The sequence below is a fragment of the Propithecus coquereli genome, unplaced genomic scaffold, assembly GCF_000956105.1.
Source record: "Propithecus coquereli isolate 6110/MARCELLA unplaced genomic scaffold, Pcoq_1.0 Scaffold16, whole genome shotgun sequence".
In the NCBI taxonomy this organism is placed as follows: domain Eukaryota; kingdom Metazoa; phylum Chordata; class Mammalia; order Primates; family Indriidae; genus Propithecus; species Propithecus coquereli.
Window position 1 is genome coordinate 8,953,107 of NW_012140524.1, and position 18,927 is coordinate 8,972,033.

The window sequence follows — 18,927 nt, forward strand, 5'->3', positions numbered from 1 at the left end:
TAGTAGTCAGCTGCCAATCATGTACAAGCATCAGTAGTCATCCAATCAGTGGCAGGTTTCAAAAAGCAACCAATCAGTAATAAGCATCCAAACATAACCAATCAGTAAAGAGCCCCTTTTAAATTTTTGACTAATTAAGGGAACGTCTTGTACGTAAGTGGCATTATCCTTTTTTTTAATTTTTTTTATTTTTGATCAGCTTTATTAAGGTATAATTTACATACAATAAGATTCGGTATATCCTTTTAAAAATTCGATTGTATTACTCTCAAATACATAAATAGCCAAACTTACAAACTATAGAAACTTACATATAGATAAAAATTATGTATCATTAACATGTAAAAATACTAGCCTAAATCTCAAGTTTTAATGAAATACATAAAAAATGAAACACATATAATAAAGGGTACACTCTTAACAAGATAAACATTTTGCTCTTCTTCTTCTGGGTCTTGTTTATGAGATTCATTTGGCTACAATAATTCTATTACTCAGGGTGGAAGGCATATATTAGCTCAGTCTCTTTCAAGATATCATTAATCTTGAATTAGTAGAGTACAAATTCATGTTGTATTTCCATTATTTGGTTTTATGTGTTTTTCATTTGTTTGTTGGTTCTTTAGTTTTGAATAAACCAGAGACTTTCCCTCGCCTGTTTTCAGTCTGGTGACCTCTAGTAATTGGAATAGCTACGAACCAAAAATAAGCTTAGAAAACATAAAATTATTTAATTAATCTATGCCTTTGAGTTGCTAAGCTTTACTTATAAGATAGCTCTAAAGCCTTCTTCCATAGTCACTATATGGTTGTATGAAGCTTGAAAAAAATGTTTTCCAAGCCCACAGCAGAATAATGCAGTAAATTAGGAAGGTGAAGGACCATCCTGGGGTTGTCTTAGTATATATGAGACAGTGCAGAGGAGGAGACGAAAAATAAAAGCAAAACGAACAAAATGTAAAAGTCAAATGTTGAGTCCTGCAGGCATCATTGATCCCATTTAGTGTAGTGCAGCGTTTGTTATCCTCAGCACCGTTGACATTTTGGGCTGGATGATTCTTTTGGGGGAGAAGTTGACCTGTGCATTTCAGGATTGTCAGCAGCAGTCCTGGCTTCTAGCCACTAGGTGCTAGCAGCGCCTTCCTCCTACCTCCACTTCAGTGTGACAAACAAAATTGTCTCCAGGCTTTGCCAAAGGTCCTGGGGGGTGGGGAGAGGCAAATGTGACCTCTGTTGAGAACCACTGATGTAGCATTTAACAACTCCATAAACCTTGGTAATCCTCCAAAGTATGATTGTGATATTCCTTATTAAAACCGTAAGCCATCAGAAAGATTGTTATCTTTGATGACAGGTAAATATGTGATCTATTTTAGAAAGCTCTTATTTTAGTGATTGATTTTTTAAAAAAAAATTTATTGGTCCTATGGTAAATGTCAGTAATTTCAAAAGTTCAGGTGCAAGGAATCCTTTATATTCTGTGACATTGGAAAAATAAATTATCAACTATTATTGTGGGACATATTTACCTTTCTAATTATGCAGTTAAATATTATAGGTCCTCTGGCATGGCCTCTTAAACTGAAGCTAAAGTTATCTTCAGTTTTCTGAGCACATATTATAGAACAGTAGGCAGAAAGCACGCCAGCATAATAGGAAGTATGAGGAAGTTGGCCTCAGATGCCATGTTTAGATTGGGACATCCAAAATTGGATATGAATCAAGAGCCCATGAAACAAAGAAAATTTCCCCGAAAGATCGTTCTTGATAGTTTGGAAAGCAAGCTGTGCCTTTCCTTTATTCTTCTGAGTACATTTCCTAGATAAGTCATGACACAAGTTCTGATCTTTGATCTATTCTTACTTGAGCATATTGGAGAAGAATGCTTATATTTTCCAGCTTGTTCTTTCCAGGGATCTATTTAAAAACCTATCTGGCTATTTAATGCCAAATATGCATAGAGGCCTTCCTTGTGCTGGCTACGCCATATCCAGATGGGAACAAATAGCAAAGTTGACAGTTCCATCTAATACGGTCTTATTTTGAATGTCCTAAATTCAGAGATCCCTCAAACCTTACCAACTAAGAAAACCCACGTTTGGAAGGACAACTTTGTGGGTAGATTGTCTGAAGCTAACTTAGTTTAAAGTTTGCTTATACAAAGGAATGTTAAACCCTGGATTCTGAATTACCAACTTAAACTTTTTCCCTTTACTACATTTTCATGCTCTTTGATCCCACAGTTCTGTAATTTGTACCTATGTTTCCTTAACATAATTTTAGCTTATCACTTTATACTAATCTATGGTTTTTGTGGCATATTTTTGGCTTATTAGTTTTTCTCCATATTTGTTTTGTCTTCATAATGGTATACAATTTTTAAATGTTATCATTTTTATTGTTGATTAAATTTTCTCGGTATGCTTTATGTATTTTCATTGTTATTCATATCATATATTGGTTAGGATATTTTCTAAAAGCTTTTTTGTCCTTATTCCATTTTCTTTGCATTTATTTTAAACATGATTCATTTACTCATTTTTAGTGTGTGTGTATGACCATTATCTTGTATTTTTCTATTCGTTTTCACATTTTTGTCTTTCATGATGAGCATAAGAGGAACAGCTGTGAAATCTATGCTCTGAGAAACAGTTTCTGAATATTTTACTACTTCAATCCCCTAAAGCCTACTCTGAAATTTCAGGTGTCAAAAACTCAACTTACTACAAGAGCCAGGCAGAACTAGTGAGGACTGGGATGAACCCAAAAGCTATGTGCCTCTGTCACATGGGCAGCTTCCATTTAGTACCAGTAGATTGCTGCCATGTGGGAGGGTGGGCATAACATTGACAGATCTTCCAAGTTTTTTAAAAGTGTCAGAAATATGGATATTATATGAAGTCTCTCAGTTTCTAAATAGTAGAAAATACTTTTTCTTCTTTTTTTAAAGTTAATACTATGTAGGCCAAACAGAATACCAAGGCAAGTGGTATGTAACTACTTCTCAAAGCCACCAGGAGGACCATGAAGGCCAGGTTAGATATGTTTTTGTCCAGCCAGAATATCTAACCAATAGGATTATTCATTGAATCAAGAGGTTTCACTCTTATCAAGCCATTCTTAGAATCAGAAATTAGCAATATTTGGCCTGCCTTTCTGTTCTAGGACACTCCTTTAGCAATTGTGGTCTCAATGGTCCGTATTCTTGCCACGGAGGATTCTTCCCTCGTTTAGGAATAGATTTATTTTCTAATCCTTGGTTACATGAAGTTATTTAAAGGTGTCAGTGGATTTCTCTTTGTGTCAAGAAAGTGTCTTTACAGCCATAACTGAGGCTTTGTCTTCTTGGTCTTTGTTATTTTGATTTTGCTGTTACCTATAGAACTCTTTGTAAGTGTAAAGGAAATTTCTGAAGTTATCATAAGGACTGAAAGATTAACAAAAGATGTTAAGAATTTTAGGGAATACTGTGTAAATAGAATGTTGTTTAAATAGAAAGATGAAAATTGTTGAATTAAGTGGAAAATAGGTAGCCCATTACTCTCTTTGAAAAAGATAATATAAGTCTGTTTATGTCATGGTAAATGGACAGAGAGAAAAAAGAAAAACACAAGGTGAATGAAAGAGAGGATGAAATGATCTGGGATGGATTATAGAAAGTGTGATTTTTTCCTCCATTGATTTACAAACTTGTTCAGAAAGTTTGAAGGTAATTATGCAGTCCCAAAGGAACTGGTAACCCTATTGTAGATTCCTAGGTCCTAAATACCTTTTGTTTTGGACCCAGCACTGTTCTAGGAACAGTAGAGGACAGTCAAATTGAAAGTAAATTGATTGCTTTTTTTAATACTTTGACATCAGTAATATCATTAAACACTCAAATCAACTTTGGAGTAATCAGGAGAATTATTTTCCCCATAGAAACTCATGGAAACTGAGACCACAGAGAGTACATAATGTTTTCTAAGATACACTGTAAGTTTTTAGATGTTAGATGTTGGGGTCCTTTCATTCCTACTCTATCATGCCATTCTGCCATGTTGTCATTAGTAAATGGCATGGTCTTATCACTCATAAAACGTACTGGGGAATCCCTTACTCTTTGTGAGTGTGTATGTAGAGACACCAGATGAGAGTCTCAATAACTGACAGTGTATCTTTCACCTCATTTTTAACTTTTAACACTGTTTAGAAGGTATATGCATCTAATGGTAAAACTCTAAACTATACTCCCTTTTGATTATATAGTATTTTCAGTTGATTGAACTATATGCTTAAGACTTTCTTTTTACCCTAGAATTGAGTCTGTGGTTGAGCTTATTAAATACTAAACCCTTCAATGCCTTCAATGAGACAGGTGAGAAGTAAGAAGATCAGTCATAAAACAAGCCTGGGATATTTGCTTGTTTCATCCATTTGCAGAGTTTCCCCTTATTGTTCTAAACATGTGGCTTGAAAACAGAAAAGAGAGCCTTGTTATTGAGCTTTAAAAAGAAAATAATTCTAGTGTGGCTGTTTCAACTGCAATTTGAAGAACAAGAGCAGAGCCGTCAGCCCCTCTAAACAATGGCTTCCTTCATCTTACTGGGCCATCTCAGAGCAAGAGCTCCACCATGGAGCCACGAAGACCAAGCCTTCCTCCTTGCACCTTGTTGGTTCTCTGATTTATTCTCTTTACCCTATTGAAGCCTTGCACTTAAGAAACATGGAAAAGCTCCTGATTTGAATTCTGCAAAAATTCAAGACAGAATGTGAAATGAGGACTAGGTTTTTCATAGTCAGGTTTTGTTACTCAGTTGTTCGCTTAATTTTCAGTATAATTTTTTCGATTTATCTTGTTAAGAAACAGGAAAGAACAAGTCAGTATCATGACTGTGTGCTTTTTCTATTGATATAATATTTATGTACATTTATATGGAAGTTACCAGGAGACCTCTGAAAATTGCGAAACTTGAGCTTTGTGTCAGGGCACAGTTCCTGTCTTTTACGGTGATCAAGAACTGATCTAAGAGGATATGTCACTCCTCGGACTGTGTTGCTTTGTTTTCTTTTGTTTTCATCATCTTCCAGTTTGAACCCTGATCCTAAGAGTGAAAGTTCAGGCCAACAATTTGTCCCTTTACATTCATTCTGTCCTGTTCTCTCTCTCCTTCCTCTGTGTCCCTCTCTCCAGCGGGTTGCACTTTTCCTGGGAGAAAACAGTAGATATTACATATATTAACACTGAGCTGGGGTACAGTGCGCTTGGGTGTGCTCTCTGTGTAATTCCCTGGCAGTCATAAATTAATTAAAAGTAGACAGGAACCACAGAAAAAGAAAGTTCTCCCCTTTCCCCACCGCCCCCCCTTCTTTCTTTTTCTACCGGTAAATAGCTAGTTCCTTTGTTCCTGGCTGCACTATTTCATTTCTGCCGTCATTGTCCTCATTGTTCTCTGAAACAGGAGGGGTCTGGGCCAGGAGCAGCAAGGTCTCAGCTAATGACGGGAAGTCTTTAAAGTTTGCGCTGCATTTCATCTTCTCTGTGGGAGTTTTAGGACGTATCCAGTGTTTGATCCCCACCGCGCAACTTTGCTTCTAGTTAATTAACAGATCCCCCATTACACACTCTCATCTAGAAGCACATGGGAGGCCTATTGGGAGGTAATTCAAGGCCAATCTGAGTGATGGCAGGAATTAGAGAAATCAGTTGTTTTAGGGCTAACGTTCAGGAAATAAAGATGTCCCATTTTAGAGATCTCATTTGAAATTTTTTGATGATTTCTCTTTTCTGTTAAAAAACAAGATAGGGGAACTATTTTGTTCACATAACATTACCATGACCATTCAGGGCAGTTTGAACTTAGAACTCTTTAAAAGTACCTGGAATAAAAATAAAAAGGAGAAAAGAAAGAAAGACAATATTATGAGATGTAGTATGTTAACAAGAATTTTGTTCTCTCTTTTATTGCTGGCTGTCTCTTTCCTGCCCAGCCTATTAGCCAGGTCACAACTGTCCACAGCAACTTTTTCAGGGCACATGAGGCAGAATAGCTGGCAGGGACATCTCAGTAGTGGCTCATTTTACAGCCAAGGCTAAATCATACTTCCTTCTCGTGTTGTTGCTTTTGTTCCAAGGGTGTCAAAGTGATGTACAAATAATAAATAATAAATAACGGGTCTCAGTATTAGGAGCCCTTTCCTTTCTAGCCTCTTTCCAGATGAACAATGCAAAATTAAAATCAATTTATCCGAAGTTAGAACTTGGCACATGAGTGCCAAGAACAGAGCCTTCATATTGCAGAGACTCTGCCTTCCCAGACCACAGGTAGCTCAGGTTTTGATGGCATTTGAAAGGGGAATGCCTTGCTCATTTTTTTCTTATCCTTCTACGGTTTCCCCAGCCCTATGAGCAATGACCCCCTTTATCTAATGAATTAGGAGCTACTCCTGCCTTGCAATTCTCAGTTCGACACTTGGCAGTGAGAATCAAACCGGGGCTATTTAGTGCAGCAGTAAATGGCCCGCCACATTAGCCCCCTGGCATGCTAAGCTATTAGGTTGTTTTACTGTTGTTAAAGTTACATTTGTTAGGTGGAGTTGCTGCCCTTCCACACAAACTCAGCAGTGCCTGATGCTGGTGGAGGCAGCACGTGTACAAAACGTGTGCCATCCACGACCCGGACGGCCAGGCAGTGCGGCCACACTGCACGTAGGCAGCAGTCCCTTGTCTGCAAAAGCAGGAACATGGGTTATTGTGATTTTTAAAAAAAGGGGTGGGGGAACCACTGGACAATCGTGGTTTTTGAGCTTTGCTGTGACTAAAGTAATTACAGGGGCTCGATTAACCATTAATTTATAGCAATTCTTAAGTGAACCACTAATTGTCAGGGTGCCATAGAGAAGGAGGGCCAGGGGTGAGAGGCACCGAATAAGCTGATGTGGGCCTCTGCAGCAGGCCAGCAGCCAGTGCTGCACACACACTGGAGCTGGGCAGCATCCCGCGGAATCAAAAGATTATCATGGAAATGAAGGAGAAATATTCAGGGTGCTTCAGTGGTGTGTATGCGGGATGTGTGCGTGCATGCGTGTGTGAGAGAGAGACACACACACACAGAAAGACAGAGAGAGAGAGAGAATATTTCTGCAAAGAAAGGAAGATGCCAGTACTATATAGCTCCATGCAGCCAGCTTGCAGGGTTGAGTTGGCATTTGGTAACTTGGTAGCGGCTGCCAGTGTGTGTGTGGTGGGAGAAGAGGGAATAGACAACAAGAAAAACACATAGAGCTTAAAAAAAGATGCAAAATGATTCACTTCATGCCATATGGACAAAAATGTTGTCACAAAAATAAGGCCAAAAAATAGTGCCAGGTTAGACTTTTAGTTCAAAAACATATGTATAATCATCCCCATGAACATGAATTTTAATTAGTATTTTGATAGAGAGAAACCAGATATTTTTTTAACCTGCTCTGTTCTTGTTTTCTGTTCCTCTCCCAGTTTTAGCCTCCATTAAACATTCATATACTGTATGTTTTGTGTCTGTATGAGGAAAATGCTTTATCCCTGGATTGGTGGGAATGCAAACATCTTGGTTTTCTGTGGCATACAAAATATCTTCCCAGTGGAGCTGGAAAGCAGAAGCTTATCACAGGGAAATCTAGAGCTCTCTCTGAGACCCGGGCACACCAGGGAGGAAGGAAGCCATATGCCTTTCCCTTTGTCAGTGGAGGCATCTGCACCCATTCCGTTCCCCAGATCCACTCTTCACACCCATCCACATCTAATCTCTCTGGGATGCCTTTTAAACATGAAATAAGTTTTATGTATCTTATATATACAAATTATTATGTGACAGGGCAGTTTTGGGGAAAAATTGATGCTTGTGACTACAGAGACTTTTTAAAATGGAACTTGTACCTTATTAGTAAATAAACTTAATAAATGCTTGCATTTTACTTTTTAGTTATACTATACCTTCTTCTAAAAAGCATTTGAGATGACAGTATTCGTTGAAAGACACTATGCTGAATCATCTGCGCTTAGCAAATCTCTCTTTCCACCTTAAATGAGGTGCTTCGATTAATGCCCTGAATGTGATAATTAGATGATGATACAGCAAAATGCTTATATTAGCAATGATTTTGCTGCTTAGGAAGCCATCCACACCCCACACCCTAGTTTTTTTATTTTTCTCTCCGACCAAAGGGATACAGGTGAATCAGATATTTGTATTGTAAATAATACAAGTGAATTAAAAAACCGGGTAATAAAAATCAAATCTTGGTGCCAAAGCATTAACCTATTTCATACTCTTTATTAGAATCTCTGAGCTTTCCTCTGAATATTAGCTGTATTTCAGTCCACTCTGAGGGTAAAGGGAAAATCAACAATAATCGTAGAAAAGGTAAATTTTACCTCCCTTGTGGTATCTCTTAGGGATTTCTCAGACTTTTGTTTTTTGGCAAACACTAACACAACCATCCCTTTTTTCTCTCCTCTTCCTTTCCTCCCCTGAGGACGCCCTGGTCTGGTTGTTTAGAATGTTATGCTTCACAGGCGATTGTCTAGTATATCCTCTCGGTGCTGGCAGTTTTTTCTGGGCTAGCTGTCTGACCTCTTCTCTTTCCTCAAAGTATTAGTCATCATTCCCGTAAAGGTTGCAACAACAGAAGGGAATGTGTTATGGGACACACAGCAGCCTGAAGCCACAAACCGGGATTCATGCCCGCCCATTACATGGGGACTGCAGGAAGGACGGTCCTTACCGTATCTGTAAGCTGCCTCATTTGCTAAAGAGTAGAAAAAAGCTATTGCTAAACACACCTGTGTGCCTTCAGAACTCTTAATTCAGGCTTATTATTGCTGGAAGCTACCCCCAAGCTTTTGTGCCAGAATCCTGTTGGATCCAGTAGATTCATTCATTCATTTTTTTCAATCACAATTTGAAACCTCTAATATGAGTTCTAAATTTAAAGAAAGTTAAGGGTTGTTTCTTGCTACAAAAATATGTGCACATAGGGAAATATTTTCTGGCTTTTATGTTTTTAAGACTTTCAGTGGGTTTAGGTTAACTTGGGGTCTCAAAAGTGTCTTGTGAAATGGAGAAAAATTTAGAAAATTCTTAAAATGTATTTTCTCTCCCTTACTATCAACCAAGACTATTTCATAATTGCTCTGCTCACATAGATCTATATTGAAGACTAGGAATAAATCTGAGCTCTAGTGAAAGCATCAAAAACAATTCAGCTTGCCCAATCCTACTCACCTCCCGTATCAGAAATGTTGAGACAGCTGACACTAACTCAAGTAGACTAAGGCAGTCTCCTTACCCACCAGTGGTTTTCTCAGAATCATATGATTAGTTTCAAAAACATTCATGTGGGTTATTAATTATACCATTATTTGAAATTGCAAAATATTGGAAATAACCTAAATCCCCATCAATAACAATACCTGTTGAATAAATTAAAGTATGTCCATATAATGAAGTATTATGTAATTATAAAAAATAATGAGGAAGATCTCTCTACTCACTAATATGGAGACATTTCCAGTATACATTGTTAGGTGGAGATAAATAAAAAGAAAATTTCAGAGAGTATATACAAAATGCTATTTTTTTGCATAAGAAAGAAGGGCAAATAAGAATAAATACATCTATTTGCTCATTTTTGCAAAAAGATACCCAAGAAGGAGAAGCCAGAATTCATGAAAATAATTGTGTATAATGTGTGGGTGGGAATTCATAGAGGGACAGGGATGGAAAGAAGTCCAGAGTTAGTGTTATATATAGTTTTGACTTTTGAACCATGTGGATATTATATGTATTAAAAAAATAAAATTTAATCAACAAAGATGAGAAAATACCTGAGATGTTCCATACTAGCATGGGTAGAAAGCTAAATGGTACTCACTGTTGTTGGTACTTCAGGCCAATACTCTCTACTAAAGAACAAAGACAAGTGAAGGAGGAAGTGCTGAAGAGAGTGGCCCCTACGGACCCGTATCCATTACTGGTACTCTCCCTCTCCCTTTAATCCTTAAATTTTATTTTTCTTCAATTCCTGCAACTAACAGGAATCCCTTCTCCCTCTCTCATACTACCCGTGTTGGCAAGAGAGGAGAATAAATGGAACTATTCATCATTTTCTCTACTTTTGAAATCATAATTGAGTCAATGACGTGATTTCTTATCATATATTCTGGGAAGAGAGGGATACAGAAGCTGTGTAAATTATTTGCCAGTTTCTAAGTCATTAAAATTATTAAAAATATAACACCATTATTGGAAATATTACTTGCTTCCTAATGAACCGTATTGTTTTTTCCTTATAATTTTTATTTACTACACCAACAATGTCAGTGATGTACCATTTCCTACTAATATGGAACCAGCTCCCTGAGCATGTAACATGCTTTTGGAGTCAACTAGAGGCAAAAAAAAAAGTAATTATTAAAATTATTTTAAGAAAATGAAAGATGACTGTAGTAAAGGGCAGGGGGGAGCCCTGAAAGTTTCCAAGCTATTTGCAATCCTCTGCCCTGGATGATTTTATTCATCAGGTTTTTATAGAGCTTTTATAAAACAAAGATGTGACAGTGTTGGTCATTTAAAAACTGGCTTCTATTGGGCCTCCTTTAAGCAATGAACTTTTAAAAAAATTACTGGTGGGATAGCAGATTTTGGTGATGGATCAGGTGTTGCTGTAGATTCATGTTCTCAACTCTTGGTGCTGCCATTGCCCTGCACCCGAGGGAAGGAAGGGAAGCAGGGGGTAGGTGTGTGTGTTGATGAGGTTCATGTTCTTTATTTGGGTAGAATTTGAGATCAATATAACCAAAATTTATTGGTACCTACTGTGTGTCTAGCACATGAGTAATTCCTTTTATCCAGTGACCTTCTAATTGAACAGGCAAAATTTCAAAGAATTTCACCCAGGGCAAACAGTCTGAGAATTAAATGTACTGAATGGATAGAAAGCTAGAAGATGGGAGAATGCTGTGTATATAGAGAATGAGCACCCTGTATGTTTCTATTGGGAATGAGAGGAATTTATTAGGCTTAAATAGCCTTTGTGCAGGTAAGATTTTAGTTGTGAGATAAGTCAGTGATCACAGTATTAAATAAAATTGTACCATTACATTTATCAGTGCTTTTCCTCATGCAGTGACATAGTGAAAAAAATAATGAAGTGGAAACATCAGTTCCCTATATCAAAAGCTATGAAATATAAGTGCTCCCAGCCAAAGAAGGCAAGATCTGGAATTTTTTAAAAATGTGGATATATAGAATAAATATGCAACCCTCCTGATAATGTTGGCTGATGAAGTGAAATTCACCAACTGTAATTCTGGCACAGAGAGACACCCATAGTGCCTGCATACACTCACACACACACACACACAGACCCTCGGAATATTCTTAATCATTTGCTATCTTATTTACATTTCATTTGCTAGAGTAAATTCTATCATTTGAACTTTTTAAAAATATATTTCAATATTACTTAAGCAAAAATAAGGAATAATGTGATTGGCTTTCAAATAGCTTATTACCATTCAAACACTCTCTAGATAAATTATATTTAAAAAGAAAAAAAAAAAACTGTGTCAGCTTCCGAAACATTCTAAATGGAGACTTAGCTCTAAGTAATCAAAATTGCTTTAGTTGTGCAGAGCGACATTAAAAGCCTTGTCCACTAATTGAGGGAAGCGGCACAACTGAAGCGGCCTTGTCCCTCATTAGATGATCTTGCAGGCACTGTTTGTCATCCCGGGTTGCTGGGCTCAATCTAACAGTACTGCTGGTTCAAATTAATGGTAATTCATTATGACACACTATGTCCTTCCAGCGAAACAACAATGTGAAACCAGTGGGGCATCTGTCTACCACTGCTACTTCTTGATCTCATTCCTTTCCACTTTAGTTCAAGCGACCACCTTTGCATAACCCTTCTAAGTTCTTTAGCTAACTGGTGATTGGAGATGCCACCTGCCTGAAGAATTGTATCCAGTTCTCTTCCGCTATTATTACATAAAGAGGATCTCTAACAATAGACCAAGTCAGGCTGGAAAATGATGCCATTTTCTAAAGGAAGCAAAGTGCATTCGTATGTGTATGTGTGTGCGCTAGGGCTTCTTTTGGAATATAAATACTTCTACTCATCAGGGATATTAATAGAAAATATTGAGATAGGATGTTCACAAATGTGATCTAAATCCAAAGATAATGAAAGTTTCTGATGCTATGAGTTTGGTTTATTCAGCACCTTTTTGAGGAAATTTCATGTTTATATGATGAGCATTGCTGTTCAAAATGCTGCTTTTCTGTTCTTGAGAGCAGGCAGAATGCTAGAAAAAGTTTTAACCGTGATGCAACTGGACACTTCCTCCTAGCAACCCTAAATTGTATGTTTGTATCATATAAGTTTATTGCATTCTGTCGAATAATTTCTTCTGTCCATGGAAGAATGACTCAACTCTGCCTATGAAAAAGTGTCTGAGTATAATAATATCTGGACATGATTTTTCCTCTAAATTTCTGAAATTACCCATAAATGTAGAAAAGGTTGGGTATATTGACAGTTGACTCCGCAGTGTTGAAAGTGACGATGCTTAGTCAGTATGAGGTATGGGCCAGTGGTGTCACCCACTGTTTTCCCAAGGCTCAGCCTTAATCTCACTGTAGGACATCTACTCCAAGCAACGTAGGCATGGTGTGGTTTTAACAACGTTAAAAGCGTGCCTTCCACCACACCATTTATTGTTTGAAATCTCACAATTAGAATCATCCATTTATATTATTTAAAAAAAAAAACTTTTCTTAACATAATCTAATTGCTTAGAAGGGCTAATAGAGTACAATTAGTTGTCAGTAATCATTTATTTATTTATTTATATAACATTTTAACCTATGTCCTCCCAAAATGCTCTCTAACAAAATCCTTCAGTTCCGAACTAGGGCTTATTCCTTCCTTTCACTAAATTTCTGGCTAAAATCTAGATATATCTGCTCTTCCATGGTAGTTCTTAACATGTCCTGACTGATGCCTGCTTTCTTCATCAAATCTGCTCCACTTGCATTTGGTCTTCACAATTTCAGTGGATAGCGATGCTCATTCTCATCGCCAGGGAGTCATCCTTGACTCTTAGGTTTCACTCACACCCTGACCCAGCCCATTGGCAAAACTTACCTGAAAAAAAAATATTCTGAATTCACCACCACTACTCTGGCTTGAGATAATATAAACTATTTCCTGGAATATTAAAATAGACTCTACCTTGACCTACTTTAAGTGTATTCTTAACATAGCTCTGAAAATAAATGGGAACATTTTTTGTTGTCAGAAGACCTGAGGATTACTACTGGCGTTTAGTAGGCCCGGTTTAGAGATGCTAAGTGACCTGCCAGGTGCTTGATGGCAGGGACAAAGAGGAGTTGCCCACTCAAAATGCCAATAGCAACTCCACTGAGAAATATTGATCCAATGTCACCTGATTTCCCACTTCTGCTCAAACCTCTATAATGGCTTTTAATTTTTCTAAGAACAAAAGCCGGTATCCTTACAATGGCCTACAAGGCCTTACACAATCCATGCCTTCCCCCTCACCCCTCACTAATCAGATCTCATTTTCTATTACTCTCCCATTCACTCACTGCATGACAGCCACTCTGAAAATATAGTCATGCCATCATGCTGTTCCCTCTGCCTGAAAAGTTCTTTCCCCAGTTTACATAGCTCACCCTCTTCCCTCCTTACTCAAATGTCTTCCTCCCCTGTTACTGTGCTTAAAATTGCAGCCCCTCTTCTCAGATTCTTATCCACAAGCTGTTGTATTTGTCTCCAAAGTACTTATCGCCATCTAACAGGCTATGTTGTATTCTTGCCTTTCTTCGCTCACCAAAGTGTAAGCTGCGTCAGAGATTTTTGTCTGTTTTGTTCTCTGCTTTTATCACATTGCTTAGAACAATATCTGGCATATAGCAGGTGCTCAGTAAGCAGGTTTTGAATGAATGGATTTAACCTTATCATAGCCTTAGGTAGTACTGCATTAAAGAAATGAAGATTTAAAAGCTGAGAGGCTTGTAAATTTGTCAAGAGACATAGCTAGTAAAGAGAAGAACTTGCATATATTCTCACGAATACATTTATTCATTCATCTACTATTTATTAACTCCTATTTTAAGTCATGCTCTGTTTTAGGTACTGGAGGTAAAGCAGTGAACAAAATAGGCAAGGTCATAAAACAAACTAGTTTTAGAGATAGTAAGGAAAGAAAAGAAAAGGAAGAAGGATTAGTGATGGATGGGGAGGGAGAGGCCTCGAGTTCTTGTATTTTTTTCACTATAACCTGACTAACTCATTCCCATCACCTTTCATTACCTGCCAGGCTCAATTACTTTATTTAATATATTAGACGGGCACAGTGGCTCACACCTGTAATCCTCGTGCTTTGGGAAGCTGAGATGGGAGGATGGCTTCAGGCCAGGGGTTCATGACCAATCTGGGCCACATAGCAAGGTTCAGTCTCTACAAAAAAAAAAAAAAAAAAAATTAGCCAGCTGTAGTGGCACACACCTGTAGTCCTAGCTACTTGGAAGGCTGAGGTGGGAGGATCATTTGAGCCCAGGAGTTTGAGGTTACATTGAGCTATAATTGGGCCACTGCACTCCAGCCTTAGTGACAAAACGAGACCCTGTCTCTTAAAAAAAAAAAAAAATTAGAAACACTTGAAGACAAAATAAGGAATTGATACACAGGCATATTTTGAAAAGGTTATGTGATCTATTGGAACGAAAATAGAATTTAGAGTCAGGCAGTCCCAGGTTCAAATCCCAGCTCTGCCACATGCTAACCAGGTGACCACGTGCAACCAAGTTCAACCTGGTATCCTCATGTGTTAAGTGGAATTAATAATGTACACTTCATAGGGTGGTTGTGAAGTAAAAACCCAGTGTAGACAAAGTGTCTAACACATAGCAAAATAAGTCAATAACTTTTGGCTACTACACAAGAAGTGGAACTGGATGGGATGCCCCAGTGGAGATCTGGGTGCTGTACTGGAAGACTGGGTTACATGAGGGTGCTGCGTTTCAACTCAGAACCTTCGCAAAACTTTTGTCATATCCACTTAATTGGCAATATACAATTTGTTTATAAATTTTGTTCTATTTAATAACCTTTTTATTACTATGAAAATTATATAATTTATTGGAGAAACATTTAGGAAATGTAGATTAGCAAAAGAAGAAAGTAAGCAATTCCTGTAATTCTAAAATTAACATTGTAATATTTGGGCATTTATCCTTTGAATCGTTTTTATAGCATGTGTGTTTGTATCATTGTTCTATAAACTACAAATCCTCTGCTTATTAATCAAAATTAATATTTTACAACATTAATGTTTTGGAACAAAATTACTGTTTAGGAACTTCTGGGCTCTGCCATCACAGGAATGTGTGTTTTAATCTGTGCTGCTAATTGTTAATACTAAGTCTCCTTTTCCTCAGCATGTCAGTAGGGAGAGGATCTGTTGTTTATTTAATTAACACTCTATTGTTAGCCATTTGGACCCATTCTTTTTTTTATATTATCAATACATTTTGAGATGACTATATTTTGTGCCTAAACTTTTCTCTTTTTTTGAATTATTTCCTTAAGATATATTCTCAGAAATGAAATTATAAATGAACATGTGTAAATTGCTGGCTTATATGATCAAAATATTTTTTCAAAAAATTTCAATCATTTTCAACTTCCACCAGCCACCTATAAGAGTCCCCACTTTGCCATGCCTTTCCTGCCTGGGATATTATAATAAAAACTTGTACTAATTTAACATACCCCATAATTGAGTGCTTTCATATGTTTGCTAACCTACCACTTGTAGGTCCCGTGAACTGGGAAGAAGTTCCTACTATCCCTTGTAGAGTTGGTAGAGGCTTCACTGAGAAGCTGTAATTACCGAGTTGAGTTTTGAGGGAAGAGTCGGCAGAGGAGAATAGCAGAACATGATCATGTTATCTCACGTGGAGGGTTTAAGACTGGAGTAAGGAGACCAGCTAAAGAAGGCATCATAATAGCCAAGGCGAGGGAAGAGCAAGAGCGTGGAGAAGAGCAGTAGCTATAGAAATGGGGAGGAGGACAGACTTTATAAATATTTGAGAGGTGGATGGCCATGATTCAGTGGTCAATTAGATGTGGAAAGTGAGGGAGAGTCTCCCTTCAGCCTTAGCCTAAGGACTTTATATTGAAGTCACCCTTTTATTTAACATCTTCTGAGTTCAGTTAAGTTAGAAAACCTGAATTACAGTAAGCAAAGACTATCCCTTTTCATGTAGTATATGTAGGTAGACAACTGTTGTTTTATCTTCCAGCATTCTCTACCATTGTCCTTCTTCTAGAAAGAGTACTTTCCGCAGCCACATACACACACACACACACACACACACACACACACACACACAAACCACCTTTCCTGTGGGAGAACTGCTTCTTCATTCTCTGTCCACCCCAAAGGCAAGTGATATAGTCCTGACCAATCATACAATCTCATTCTTTTGGCTGCTATTAATATAAGTGATATTTTAAAAAGCCATAGTTACCCCAAGAAGCATTCAAAAATATCTTCCCTTATAACGTTTCGCTTTCCCCATTGAGTTAATTAAAATACCTCTACACGTTCTTGCTTTGGCATGAAAGATTATAATAAGAATAGTAAGATTATCTGACATTGATTGAGCACTTATAATGGGCCAGGCATTCTTGCACTTGATATGCATTAACTCATTTAATTCTATTAATCATCCTATAAGACATGAATTATTATAATCCCCATTTAACAGATGAGGACATGGAGAAACAAAGACATTAAGTAACTTTCCTGTAATCACAGAGAAGTGCTGGAGTTAAGATAGCCAAAATTAACAAATTCTTGATACAGGAAATGTGGCGTTTTTATTCATTGTCTTAAGGAACAATACCAACACTTAAACGTCTCTTCCATAAGGTTAAACTTTTCTTGAAATTACTCAGAATTTCTTTGGAACAAACTAAGATTATTGATCTTCTGGGTTTTTTACTTGATAATTATTTAATTAGCTTAGTAATCAACTATATAAATGCTGTATCTATTTGGTGATGATGATGCTGTATTCTATATATCTGGTATGCATAATTTTATCAATGGAAATTTCTACTTTATAATTTTTTACCTAATTTATTTATATACATTATAGTGTCTACTATGCTATTAACTCCTAAAATGCAAGGTCTATGTCTTATTCATCTTCCTAGCCTTCACAATAGGCTGAAAAAGAAAAATTAACATTTATTATGGGGTTCTGTAAGTACATTAGTTCAATTAATCACTACTTTGGGAAACTTATTCAGAAAGATTTTGCCACCTATAGTAAGTTGAGGCCAGAACTCAAACTTAAGTTTCTATGATCCCAAAGTACATGTTCTTTTTATTTCTCCAGTTTGCTTTATTACATATGCAATATCTTATAATAAGTGCTCAGTAACTTTTTGTTGAGTAAATGAATAGATGAATGGATGGATGGTTTCTATTCAACAAATCCCCAATTTAACTCAAAGCGATGTGCATGCACACTTTAGAAAAGGGATTGGAGCCTTATTTAAATTTCATCAGCAGAAAATACACTTGAATAGTCAAATATGTATTAAGTAAACAGAGAGGTTAGACACCCTAGGTGATATAACTGAATTGATCAAGATGCTTAATCATATAACTCTTACCATCACAAAATTGGATAAAGGTGAGATAGTCCCTTAAGCTCTGTAGCCTCTGAGTATTTCATTAATGCATTTATATTAAAATTAAAGGTTAATTAGATAGAATTAGAGAATTTCAATTTTATGTTACTAAAATTTGATAAAGTAAATGCTTCCTCATGTATTTATCTAGTTTTGGTTAGCAGCTAAAATTTTCTTTCATGACAGTCATACTCAAATAGAGAATTCTAAAATCTCTAAGGTCTTACAAAATTCTAATATCTTTGTAATTTCCAACTTTTAACAAATTGTATTCTGAACTATCGCCATACTATGGCTTAAAAATGTTTTCCTACACTATCATCTGTGATAAAGTGAAATAATATTTTTATTATAATAATTGAGTACTGTTGAAAGACTATGTCTGAAGACTAGTTCATAAGTAGAACATCTTCCTATTACACATATTGTTAGTAGTATTTAGCCTTGGTATGCCATCAGTGTTATCTGTCAGGGAATAATCTAAATTTATTTTGTATTATCTTAACATGATTAGATTTTTCAAGGCAGATGTATGTACTTTGAAAAAAATGGGAATGAGACTGACTTAATGTGTCTTTGTTTTATAATATGTAATTCTTTAAAAATTGGTTTGTCGAGTTATAATTTAGGTACCATACAATTCACTTACTTGTGTTCAATTCAATGTTTAATAAATTCACAGGGTTCTTCAATGTCACCACAATCTACTTTTAGAATATTTCCATCTGACAAAAAGAAACCCTGTGCTAATTACCAATCACTCCCCATTACTTCCCATTCTCCTTCTAGGTAACCATAATTCTAGGTAACCACTTATCTGCTTGGTATCTTTATAGTTTTACCTATTCTGGACATTCCTTATAAATGGAATCCTACAATATATGGTCTTTTACTGATGACTTCTTTCACTTGATATAATGTTTTCAAGGTTCATCCATGGGATAACATGTACTTCATTCTGTTTTATGGCTGAATTATAGTCCATTGTATGGATGAACAAAAATTTGGTTTATAACTCTATATGTAAGTTTTTCAATGATGTTTTTAGTTCGTAATGTCTTCCACTTCTATTATTAAAGGCTTCACTGAGAAGCTATAATTACCGAGTTGAGTTTTGAGGGAAGAGTAGGCAGAGGAGAATAGCAGAACATGATCATGTTATCTCAC